This window comes from Centruroides vittatus, unplaced genomic scaffold (assembly GCF_030686945.1).
Source record: "Centruroides vittatus isolate TY-2023 unplaced genomic scaffold, ASM3068694v2 scaffold_386, whole genome shotgun sequence".
Classification (NCBI taxonomy): domain Eukaryota; kingdom Metazoa; phylum Arthropoda; class Arachnida; order Scorpiones; family Buthidae; genus Centruroides; species Centruroides vittatus.
In genome coordinates, this window is record NW_027122706.1 from 8,399,486 (window position 1) to 8,413,077 (window position 13,592).

General features: G+C 30.5%; 1 protein-coding gene across 6 annotated transcripts in view; it reads left to right on the forward strand.

Annotated features, from left to right (window-relative positions):
• The window catches only part of LOC136988851 (intermembrane lipid transfer protein VPS13A-like), a 368,680-nt gene that overhangs the window by 57,807 nt on the left and 297,281 nt on the right, over nt 1–13,592 (forward strand). The window contains exon 1 of one of the 6 annotated variants that reach the window (XM_067286840.1): nt 12,187–12,661. The exons of 4 other annotated variants lie outside the window; for them this stretch is intronic. The gene's annotated coding sequence lies outside the window, so the exon portion shown is untranslated. Of the gene's footprint in view, nt 1–12,186; nt 12,662–12,966; nt 13,099–13,592 lie in introns of those variants that run through there. One more of the 6 variants, XM_067286839.1, reaches the window with a different exon arrangement.

Here is a 13,592-nt window from a genome sequence, read left to right on the forward strand (position 1 = left end):
GAACTATGCCATATACAGTGGTGCCTCATATAACGTACTTAATCCGTTCCAGGTGCACGTCCGTTAAGTGAAACGTCCGTTATACGAAACGCATTTTCCCATAGAAATACATGTTAAAACATCTAATTCGTTCCGCAGCATAAAATAACCGTACTGTATCATAAAAAATGAACATGGGGTGTGTTCTTTTATTCCTCCGCGTAACTCTACGCGAGCGACATCCGTTTAAAAATTCCTGCGGAACGAAGTGCGCGCCATCGAACGGCAAAAACGGTCGCTCGTAGCAGTAGTTTACGGTGGAAAGCAACATGGCGTCCTCCATGGCTCAGATAGTTTCGTTTCCGGGTTCATTACGTGGTTTTATGAATGAGAATTTAGAAATTGTGAAAGCGCGAGTTAGCGCACGCGGTGATGTAAGTGTCTTTATGAATTTTTTTCGAGACTATTTTGAATGCTCTTTCAACAAATAATCCATTTTATGATTAAATTTGACAATTGGGACCCTTCTTTTGCCTTTTAAAGCTCATATTTTAGAATTATAGATTCCTCCATCACGATACTATCGATATTGCGGGCGCCGCCATCTTTCTTTTTTTCACCGTCGTTTCTAAATGCCTACAAACAGCAGCGCACTCCCGTAGTAGCGGAGACGCATTAAAGAACGCACCCATGGAGCAGTCACCAATTATGCCGGAAAGTCCGTTGTTCGCAGCCAGTCCGTTGCTCGAGTCACGTAACGGCCAAACAGAAAGTCCGTTGTTCGCAGCGTACGTTATTCGAGGCGTACGTTATACGAGGCACCACTGTACTTGTTTGTTTATTTAGTACTCAAAAGCACGCCAATTGATATTTCAACTTAATTAAAAATTGATTTTAAATAAAAATATAAATTAAGAAACTAATAACAGCATCACAGTCTATGAAATTATTTTATGTTTGAGCGAAAATTATTAAACGAATGATTTCTTATTGTGAAATGATGAAACTAGTGTTGGGCTGTGATGGAAAGATTCGCTTACATGCATTAAACTATGGTTATACTACAGTAATTTTAACAAAGTCTTGTAAACTCGTATATATTTAGAATAACAGAATATAATTAATTACATACGAATATTATCAATAGCCGCAATATTGTTGAGATTTTGATAGAAACAAAATAAAAATAAAAAAGTTATAGAAAATTATATATTTGAAAGCAGTTGAAAACTTCTAATTTTTGTCTTTAAAATATTTCCAATATTTCAAGTTCTAAAACGGTCACACTAATGGTCGTACTGGAAAATATTATTTTACCTCCTTAACATATTCAGGTTTCAAATTGAAATTTCTAGAATAAATTATTCTAGACTATAGTGATTTTTTTTTTCACGGATAATTTGAGTTAGAACATTTATTTTATCTCTCATCTTTGATGGCAGATTCTACTGGGGATCACGCCATTTATAGTGGACTAAACTTAATCTGGCTATTGCGCTAAATCCTCGCATTAATAAATCAAATAACAATCAGTTTTTCTCAATACAGTAGAGAATCGAAAATCGGAATCAATTGGGAACTGGGGTTGTTCGGATTAGTGATTTGTTCCGATTACCGATTATGTACGGAAAAATATATTAATCTGTCCGATGTTCAAATTTTTCTCGGTTGCGTGTTGCTTCGTGTTGAATTTTCGTCGATTTTAAGCCTAACGAAAATTTTTATAATAATAATCGAGGCTATCGTATCGTTAAAAATTATTTCTTCATTTTGTACAAACAAAATAAATATATTGAAGAATATAAAAACATAAAAATTATACTTTAGAAGTAAATCTAGTATCAAAAACGTTCGATTCAGCACGACACAGTCCGACTGAAAATCGTTCCGATTACCGGGGTTCCGATTAACGACTCTCTACTGTATATTTCGAAAAATATAAAATTATTTTATGCATTTTTTCTGATATTTCGTCATTTATAATTACTTCAGATTGTTCGAGTATTCGTTGTTATATTAGTTAGATTTTTATATGCTTAAATCACTTTATAACCATTAAAATTTTGAAAAGTGAAGAATAGTTTTTGAATTAACTCTATCGCTGAAGAATAGAAACAAGAAAACTTTCTTGTTTTTCCCCTGTTTTCTTTATTTTTCGATTTTTTTAGTTTACCCATATTTTCTTTATGCGGATGCCAATTCTACTTATCTATTTATTTTAAGGTAACGCTACTCGAACATTCATTTAATTTAACTCAATAATAGATTTGGTTTCGTTTAGTTTAGTTTGATGGGATACGACAACTCAACGCATGGGCGATCTGCCAAGAGAGATGCCTCCCGGGAGGACTTTCTATGGGAAACTGACACCTGTTTATGTATTAGACACATGAAGAAAACTCGGAAACTCCACATGATCAACCTGTTGGGGGTGTGTGAACCATGACCAACTAACTACCAGTGTTTACTTAACAACAGAAAAAAATTTGTGTGCTATGAGAACATATCGATTTCATGTTTTGAGACACTTATCAATTATTCTTGATTACATGTGTTTTAAATGTGCACATTTCTCAGAAAAAAAATTGCTAAATTAGAACTTTTTTAAATTTTAATTTTAAATACTTATTCTGTTATTTACTAAAATACAAATGTGGTGAAAGTATTATTTTCCAATACCTGAATTCTAACATCATATATTTATTTTTTTAAGTGTATAGAAAAAGCTAGAATATAGGTTTTATATTGTACAGAAAGGATTGCATTAAACTTATTTTCGTCCGTCTAGCAATTTGAATGAAATGATAAGACTAATCAATCTGCAATATATAAATATTATTCGTGTTATTTTTCTCTATAGAAATATTTATGATAAATGCACGATATTTTTTATATTTTAATTAATTAAAAGTTTATAAAATAGAAAGTTACTCAAATGATATAAAAAGAATATTAAACGAACTCAAAATATACAGTAGAATTATTAAAAATTGACTTATAGAAATTAATTTCATTATTAATAAATTAATAAGATTCAGTTATCTTATAAACTGCCGAATATGTAAGTAAAAGCTATTAGATTATATGAATAGTGAGTCTATAGTTTATTTTTTAAAATAGTTACACGTTTAATCTAAACCAAAATTATTTGATCGTTTTGAAATTATATTACTTTTTGTGAATTAAATTAAATACAGTATTATAAACTGTAAAATTGCTTTTAAACTGAATTAAAGAATTATCTATAAAATTTTGTCAATTTTTTCAGTTTCGTTAAAAAAGTTAATGAAATAATATGCATTAATTTTTTAAACGCAGAAAGGCATTTAATTTAAACCCTTTTATTAAAATTTAGTAAGAAAAAATAGCTACATTATTTGAAAGTAAGTTTTTATATAAGTTAGATTCAAGTCGTCATATTTCGAAGATCTATAAAAGTATATAAACACAATTTTCAATTTAATATTAGAAAGAACAAATGCAATATTAATTTCCAAGGTACAAATGATATGTGAGAGTAATTAAATATTATATTGTAATAATATTGATAAATATATATTTATCAAAAGATTATGATAGAGTTCTGTTTCCACATTATTGGTATCTGTTTATTAATCTTCTAAAGATAGTTAATATTGTATTATGTAAGTGATTTAAAATGCCTGTACAGATAAATAGCATAATCTTGATAATTTTTTAAATAGATTTTTATTTTATCTTAGATGCCATAATACAAAATTTTGTGTTAAGAAACACAAAAGAAAACAATATAAGAATCAAAAATTAAGAAAAAGTAATAATTGCTTTATAGTTAATGGTAACTTAATTATAAAGAAAGTAATATCTCCGCTAATGTTCAATGATTTGTAAGCCTTAGTTCATATTTTATGTTTATTTGCTTATAATTCACATATTAATTTGATATCTTAATTAACTTATTTGAATTATAATTTTTGATTCGTCTTTCTGATAAAGTGTTGAATAAAATTTTCTTGATATAGATGTGTCATCTACATGAGCGTGGTTTCATCGACCAGCCACATCCCGGGAAATCAGCATTGTGATAAAAACTAATTGGAATGTGGTTCGCAGTAACGTCTAGTAAATGATTAGAAGAGGTTATTTTAGTCGATCGATAGATTTTTCAAAATAAAATAGCATAGGATTTTTCAACCAATTTTAAATATTTATATCGGCTAAGAAATTTGTTCTGTTTTAATACAGTAAAATATCACTAAGTCGAACTGTGTTATCTCGAAACTGTCTACAATTCCCTAGCACAGTATACAGAGTTTTCTAAATAATACGGTCTTGTTAAGTCGAATTTTTGGTACTTTAAATCGGATGTATTTTCCCAGTGTACCCCCATCCTTGATAGGTCCGTGATCTTCAATTTCTACTATATTCCGTGTGAATACAGATGATTAAGATAAACAAACAGTATTGCTCCATACCGAACACAATGTAACGTCGTTTGTCAGGGGACGCCATGACAAACGTTTTCAAAAGCGACATAAACTATATACAATTTTATAATCATTCTGTGAACAGATCCTTGAGAAACAGCTTGATAAGAGGAAATTTATGGCCACAGAAAAATGTGAGCAAATCGGGTATTAAAATCGTTAATTCTGAGTTGGAAATTTTACTCCTTAAACTTCGACTTTTAACGAGATTTTACTGTAATTTATATAGCTAGTTGACCTATCCTAGCTTCTTTTAAAAATTGAACAACTAAGATTGTCACTCATGTGCAGATTAGATTAAATTTTCTCAAAACATCATTAAGAGAACTAATTATATACAAAGGTTGATTGATAAATAGGTAGAATAAAATGATTATATCATTATACTATTAATAAAAAAGAACACAAAATTTTGAAAACACAACAACAGCTTCATATACTTCTTCCTTTGCATGAATAAGTGAACCAATATGATTTTCGTTATCATAATCCTCTCTATGATGTGTAGCAAACCATTTGCTTATGTATATATGAATACTGTATATACGATGTCAAACGAAATAACTCTCGAGGAATTTGGCGATGCAGCATATGACTGACTCAGATACACCTCGTGTTAATGTTTCCAAGTGTTAGCTCGTTTTATTATAACCTTATTTATATTCTATTGAGATTGGTAGAAATGGATAGTAAGCCTACTGAAGAATGGAGAATTTTCATAGTGGAAAATTTCTTAGTAAAGTTATCGCAAATTAATTAGGATGTTTCATGCGAAACGACTTCGAATTACCCGTGCTTACAAAGATTTATGTTTACAAACTTCTTAATAAGTGGCTCTCTCGGGGTCTACGTATAACAAAAGAGTTGTCGCGAACAAAAAGATTTCAAGACATTCGGATGCCACTTAGAAGCAAAAATCCAATAAAATCTCTAAGGTATTCTCAAGAGACTGGATTATCATCTCACGGTTTTGTTGATACAGCTACGAAAAGAATCAAATTTCCGCCTTGTAAAGGTTGTCCAAGAGCATTTCATTTATTTATTTAGATTTTTAAATTTTTCTCTAGTTTATAGTAAATAAATGTTTAAGATTTAAGTATTTCTCGATCAGCCACATATTCTAAAATGTCACAAAGTGTAATCATCGTGACATAAACAACTACAAAATCAACTAGGATTAATGTCGGATACAAATGCGAATAAAACGTTTTGACTACAGAGAGAAAAGTTATTAAAAAGACAACACACAAGTAACTCTCGTACGTTGTCAAGCACGTTATATCCTTTGTGGCAGCCATTTTGGTCGACTCATACGCCACCTATATTTACTGGCACAAGCGAATAACTGTGATAAATTACAAAATTCCAGATTTATGTTGCTGCACAAATCATGAATTTTAATAAGTATTTATCTAATAAATTTTTTATTTAAATATATAAATACAAAAAAATAACTGTAGTTACTTAAAAATTATGTTACTGTTACTTTATTACGAAATATATAAAAGAATAAATAAAATGAATATTTAAAATCGTTTTTTGGTGCCAATAATTTTAAAGTTACATTATATTTTTACATTTTAGATAACATATATAAATATGCATAAAGAAGAGATATTAGAATAGATTTATCTTAATATAACTTCATAACAATTATCGGACTATTAATAATATAATACACATTTTAAATAACTTGTTTAGACATTTAGTTACTTTTTAAATATTTTTCTGTTCAGAGTGTTTTTATTTATTTAGTTTTTCATTTTTTCTTTAATATAACAGTGTTTTTTTTTATAATTGTGCAAATTATAGATCTTTATCGGAGTTGAAAGAGATCCAACCTACTCGCATTATTGAGAAATTGTTAAAATTTATTTTCTCTTAAATATTCACAGTATAGAAGCAACAATAAAAGGCTTCACATCTTGTCCTTTCTCACAACCTCAGGAATAAAATAGCCTCTACGGGCGGAGTCGACCTTTTCTTTGAGGCTTCTTATAGCCTATACATTTATAGTCCTTGGCCATTTTAATAAATGTTTGTATTAATTGAAATATTTTTTAAAGATTATTTTCTTTTAATTCCACTATTCATTTAAAATTTATGAAATAATACACGCAGCAGTGTACAGTTTCAATATCGTTAAGAATATAATTTAGATAAGAATAGTTTTCTGGCTGGTGTTTATCTATTTTTTCTCTGTAAATGAGGGAGTTACGATGGAATCTAGCGGCATTATGAAGAATTAAAACGAACCAGGTTTACTGGCAAAATTTCCTTCTACTTTGCAACTTGTCTGTCTCGTAGGATACAATAACATTTCAATTATTTTTGGACTGGCAACATGGAGGGCAGATGATATGATGATGATATGATTAGTCTAGGACCGAAATCCCGGATGTTTCGCTTTTTTGTCTAGCAGAATAGCAGAACTAAATCGGATTGTGCGTGTTTATAGACAAATAAATGGTGGTTTCTTGAACTCGTTTATTGTTCTTATCCTATTTTTGAATATATAACAGATTTAGAATCCATAAATGTAAAGATTTTGAATGTATATAATTATTCGCTTAAGTGAAAATATAAAAATTCGTATGGCAAACGTTCGCATAGGAGATATGGATGTACTGTACAAGTCTATACTTTTTCTGCATTGTAAGTGATTATTGACGATGAACCAACACTGAATGCTTAGAAAATTAATTGTTGAAACAATTGAGTTTCTAAGCTTTCAAGTCGCGCGTTCTCGATCTCGACTTTCTGGTCGAGATCGAGAACCTGCAACGGTAATCGAAAATTAATATTCAAAATCTTGTTAACTGAAGGTCTGGTAGCAATCGCAGTGTCTTTAGTCCCGAGCCCAACAGTCATCACACAACGCAAAAACTCATCTTGGGTGAAGAATAGCCATTTCATCCAAAGTAAAAGTCTTGTAATTCAGAAAGCTGCAGCTCGTATTCCTAGATCTAGTCAGGCGAACTGAAACTAAACTTTGCGCCAGCTTTTCGTTTTCTTTCTTTTTTAACTTTGTCTTATATAACACAAGGTTTCTTATTAAAAAAGTGCAATAAAATATAATCACAGTATATTATTTTTTTATTTAAACTTATTCACAGATGATGGCCAGATGTTCAAGGTAGTAAAGAAGTTAACCTGTCGCTCTGGACAATGGTTCGAGCTATGAGCTCTGTATCAGTGACGTGCGGTGACATTTAAATATAGGGAAGCTGTGCCGGTCCTGGATAGAATCATTGGAAGCGTTATACGATATTTTGATATGTAGCATCTGCCAGCTAAACCGTGTGAGATTTGTGCCCTATAAAGCGCATGCGCGAATGTGTATAATCTGGCTGCTTTACACGATTCAAATATTTTCTCCGTGGAAGCTATCCCATATTCGACAATACAGCGCTTCCATTGGGAATATGCATATACAATAGCAATCTTACCATTTTCTTCACATGTAGTATAGAAATTTGTAATAAGATACATAATGCGGTTATAATAAAATATTAATTTTAATTAATTCAAAGTATGTTAAAATATAAAAATAATAGCACAATATGTATTTTATTTTAGAAAATACAAGGGAAGCGGTGCTTCCACAACTTCCATGGACGGTGCGCCACTACTCTGCATACTCTTTCCGCCCTGTGGGAAATAAAAGTGCTATTTTCCCGACCCGCAACGAGAACTGCCGTGTGGTAAAAGATAGGTCAGTTATATTCGGGACAGACTGCACACGAAAAATTTCAGAAGACTCTGGTCTGGACTCTAACCCATATCCTCATGAGGCAGGCTAACGCATTTGCTTTCACGGTCGGTAGATAATTTGAATTGGAAAATTACATCCCAACTCATGTTATTTCTGAAAAAATACAAAAGTGTAGACTTCTCTTTTCAGTTTGAAAATATCCGAGCGCTCAATTTCGAAGCTTGTATCACGGAGTTATAATAAACACTTTTTACACAAAATATATAATGACAGAAGTTTTCTTAAATTTAGTTTCATATCCTTTATCTATACTGGTCGGGTCCACCCGTAATAGGCAAAATTGTTACGGGCTATATTTCCTTAATTGTAGAGTGCTTTAATAATTAGTTAAGGTAACATTAGTTTAACGTTAAAGTAACATTAATCAATTATTTTTAAATTTAGAATATTTTTTTCCCGAAAGATATTTATCTAGATTATTGTTTTCTAAGTTATTAACAACGTGAGAAAAAGTATAATAAAATATAATTATATTTATTTAAACTTTTAGATATTCTAATAATGTTTATACGTTTATTGTTTATTCTGTTACATCTACATACTACATACCACAACCATTTGAGTAATGCTGTGATACTTGATTTTGACGGTTTGAGGATAAACGAATGTTTTATGTTATACATAATAATGCTACGACGATTTTACGAACTAAATTTGTACAGTAATAATAGCCTGACGGCTGAATGGCCGAGGAGATTTGAACAGCCTACACGGAATCAAATCCGAGCGAGCAACCCAGGAATTTTTCATGGTCCCATTAAAAATTCCTACTTCAGATATAACGGTCTCTGCCCCTCACTATTGTGGACTTGATTGAATCCATGATGAGTATAATTTTTTTTAGAAGGCTTTGTTAGTGTCCACAGAACAGAAGGAATAAAAAGTGAAAAGTAATAATAAATCTATGATTGTCCCATAAATACCTACACATTTTAAAACCTTATAACTAAAAAATTAATTGTCCGATTTGAATGAAATTTTAGACGCAAAGCTTTTATTTAGACTTTACAATGTAATCTTACTACACCAAGCTCATAGACATGAGATCACATTCCATGTATCTTCTAATTTATTCAGTAATGCCAGAAATGACATTACTGAGCAAATTGCATCTGTGTTTTCCCTTTTGAAATCGTCTTTATCCGTCGATTGCTGTCCAGAAACGATTCCTTTAATGTTTCACCTAGAAAAAGTCGGGTGATGTGAAATCCAAGGAATTCGATAACTAATTTATAAGATAAATTTTCGTTGAACACTTATTAACAAGACTCAAAACAACAAGTAATAATGCAGTAGCGCTACATCTTTGTTTGAAGATCAGTCCATTAACATCCTCTTCTTATAACTGGGAAGCACATAATTTTCCAGCATATCCATATATCCATCCCACCGGCAGGACTGATGAGAGGAGAATGATGGAGAAAAATTTCTCGGGTTCAGGAGTCCCAAGTAGGCCTACTCGGACATCATCCCACAATTTTTTTTACTCGCTATTGTAATATAAAAGGCTGAACAATAACTATTGTATTACTTTTTTACAAAATCAAAAACGTGTATATCCATTAAAAACTCAAAATAATTTTCCAAACTATTTATTTACATGGACCCCATATAAATTATTTCTCGTACCCAGCGACGTCTCTCGACACTCCTGCCAACCGGATCATTTCTTCAGCCAAGGGAAAAAAAAAAAAAAAAAAAAAAAAGAGCGCATGGATACGCATGGATTTATGTTGCCAGCTGTACTGTACAGTACGTTTCTATAAAAAGTAATGAGTTGGACTATCTTCCTGTCAAATTACATTAAGATCTTTCTTAGTTATAAGAAAGATCTTAATGTAATTTGACAGTAATTTGTAGTTATATGTCCGGTTTTTAGGAGACATTTTGTAATATACATTAAATACATTAATTCCATGTTTATTAACAAGATTTCAAATAAGATGAAGATACAGTAGAGAGTCGAAAATCGGCATCAATTGGGGACTGGGGTTGTTCAGATTAGGGATTTGTTCCGATTACGGTCTATATACGAAAAAATATATTAACCTGTCCGATGTTCAAATTTTTCTTCGTTGCGTGTCGCTTCCTGTTGAATTTTTCTCCGTTGCGTGTCGCTTCGTGTTGAATTTTCGTCGATTTTAAGCCTAACGAAAATTTTCATAATAATAATCGTGGCTATTGTATCGTTAAAAATTATTTCTTTATTTTGTACAAACAAAATAAATATATTGAAGAATATAAAAACATGAAAATTATACTTTAGAAGTAAATTTAGTATCAAAAACGTTCGATTCAGCACGACACAGTCCGACTGAAAATCGTGCCGATTATCGGGCGATTCCGATTACCAGGGTGCCGATTTCGACTCTCTACTGTATTTTTTAGTGATTAGAAGATGATAGTTTAAGCATTTTATAGAAAATTACTGTGTTTTAAATTTTTGATTAAAGTGAATTATTTTCAAATATATCCATTATAATACGTAATTATATACAGCTGTTTTGTTATATCAGTTTTCAGCTTTTCCCCCTAAAAACAGTGTAGACCTATTATTATTTCGCGGAGGAATTTTATTTTGTGTTTTAATATTAAATGCTATAGTTATTTCCTAACTTTTTTTTTAGTTGAAAATTATATTGTTTACACTTATTAAAAATTCACGATTTTAAATATTTTATATTGTTTGAAAAAATTTTAAAATGCGTCTAGTGAAATTATTTCGATCATTTATCGTACAGAAACACTGTAAAAATGTTATGAAAAATTTTATATTTGATAGTTTTTGGATTGTAATTGGAAACTTTCTTGAAATTCGATTCTTGTTGTGTCAATAATCCGATTTTATTCATTCGTATTTGATTTGGAAATAATTTGGCATATTAATTTATTTAAATTTCGAATTTATTATTTGAATATATCTCAAAATTTATTTTAAAAGGTAGAAAAATTCACTTGGTTTCTAGCACGATTATCTTAACTTACAGTACATTTTATATTATTAGATTTTCGTAAAATGGGAATTAAATTTAAATTTTCATTTTGCCAAAAATAAAATATCATCTATAGTCTGTATCTATAATTGAAATAAGTTTTAAATTGCAATACTTTTCTTTATACCAAAGACATTTTTTCTTCCAAACGTAATCTCCAAAAAACACGATGCTCGTTTTATCCGTAAGATAAATGTTAAAGATAGCGTTCGATTAGTAAGAAAAAAATATTTTTTTACCATCTACATATTTGATATCAGACTTATTTTATTTAAAGAATTCCCGTCTGTCTTTATTTATGATTCTATGTACAAACTCCGAAAAATTTTTCGATTCGATATCAATACGAATAGCAATCTTATTTATCTCATTCACATATCTTTATGCAGTGTTTTTTAGATTTCAGACTTGTAAATCTAAATAATTGTGTTAAAGATTTTTATTATTATTATTATTTATTTTAAAGCAAATTTACCAATTCTTGGATGAGGGATTCTAAACTGCATTTAGAACATTGTTAGTTGATTAAATATATATATATATATATATATATATATATATATATATTAAATTTAAATCAATTTCATACATTATTAAAAAACGACGCTTATAATAATACTTAATGTACTTTTGATCATAATGTAATTTTTATTTCAAAGGAATAGCCGGATTCTTTTATTGGACTATTAACGATAAATAATTACTAAGCAATTTGACAGGTAGTCGTCGTATGTTGCATTATTTATTATTTATTTATTTTATATATAAAAATAATAAAAATTCATATCGTTTTAGGCCAGTCGCTTTCGTTTTTTATTAATCAAAGAGTTAGAATTATTTCTTCTGATCGATTTTGGCTCCTTTCACACTATTGTATTTTTGGCGATTTGGTACGAAAACTGTCTGCTACTGGCGTATCCGGTTTGTCGGACCATTTTTTTTTTTTTTTTCTCACCGGAAACTAATAGTTACAATGACTTAGTGAATACTTTTACTCGAACTCTGAATAACAGTGACATTATTTAGTTTAACGAGGCCATTGGTTTTATTTCTGCCATATCTCAGTAATATTTAGGATCTGTTTAGGAATGTTGTTCAACTGCTGAGACCTAGTGTCAGTCAAGTCAGCATTATAAAGTTTCTGGTGATATACCAGTTGCTACAAGATTTGCCAATCTTTGAGGGTGGGTTAGAATGCTTTTGTACAATCTAGGTATTTGTCCAGGTTGGTATTATCTGGACTGGTGATGCCAGTATTGTGACATCTGGATTTGACCTGGTATCATCTGGGTGTTCACCCACCAAGAATTAGGAAAAAAAAATTAATCTTTGCTTCTGGTTGAAAGTGAGGTCACTCTTGTCCAATGCAATGGATAACATGTTGGAAAATTTCTGTGCTTAGTGTGATGTAGAATGGAAAAATAAATCATTAGCTATCACAAGCAAATGTAGGTCCACTATTTGGTGGAAAACAGATTGCTTCTTGGAGTTTCTTTCCTATGTACTTTTTGATGAACTTGAAGCAAATGATGAGCAAATTTTTCAACTACTTCAGAATAAAAACTACAGCTACAAAACTTTTCATAACTGCTACCTGATAGAACTAATAAAACAGTACTGTGGAGAATGTACAGAATCTAATCAAAGATATCTAGATTGTGTGAAGACATGAATTTGCCTAGTGGAGTACTACTAGGTTGTGACTTGGGCAAACATCTGGTGGTGGGCACATGAGTTGGTAGTGGGGAGATCTGGATGGAGATTTTGTGTCATGCGAAAGCCTCAATTGTGAAAAGTCAGTGCTTGTACATTACTATTTGTCCCTGGATAACATCTGGAAACTGGATGTCACCAGATGTATACCAGTATAATACAGATATCCCTTGTAATAACATGGTAGTTAGGTTCTGAAAAAGTATTGTGTTATACGAATCTGTGCTATATGAAACAAAGGACTAATACAAAACATAGATTCCAAAAGTTAAAAAGTATGTAGTAACTTTTAATTTAATCTATAAAAACAAAATAGTGACAATCTTTTGGATTTATTCAGAGCACTATTACCAATGATAGCAACACCTGTGAAAGTTAGAATAAGAAGCTAGGACAAGGAAGAAAAAATTGCACAATCAGTTCTCATTAAAACCTGGAGAAAGACATGAAACAGCATTGAAAATTTCAGTATTCTAAAATCTGTGGGCAAATATGAGACAACACCAATGCTTTCTTTAATTAAAAAAAATGACGAATGATGGTGTTTGCAACATTTAAAAATTGTAATGTTTAGTAAGCAGATGTCTCCAATTCGCTAACTATGTTAGAGTAAAACCAACAAGGGATACCTATTCATCTTAATACTTAAAAGAGCATTATGGTTAT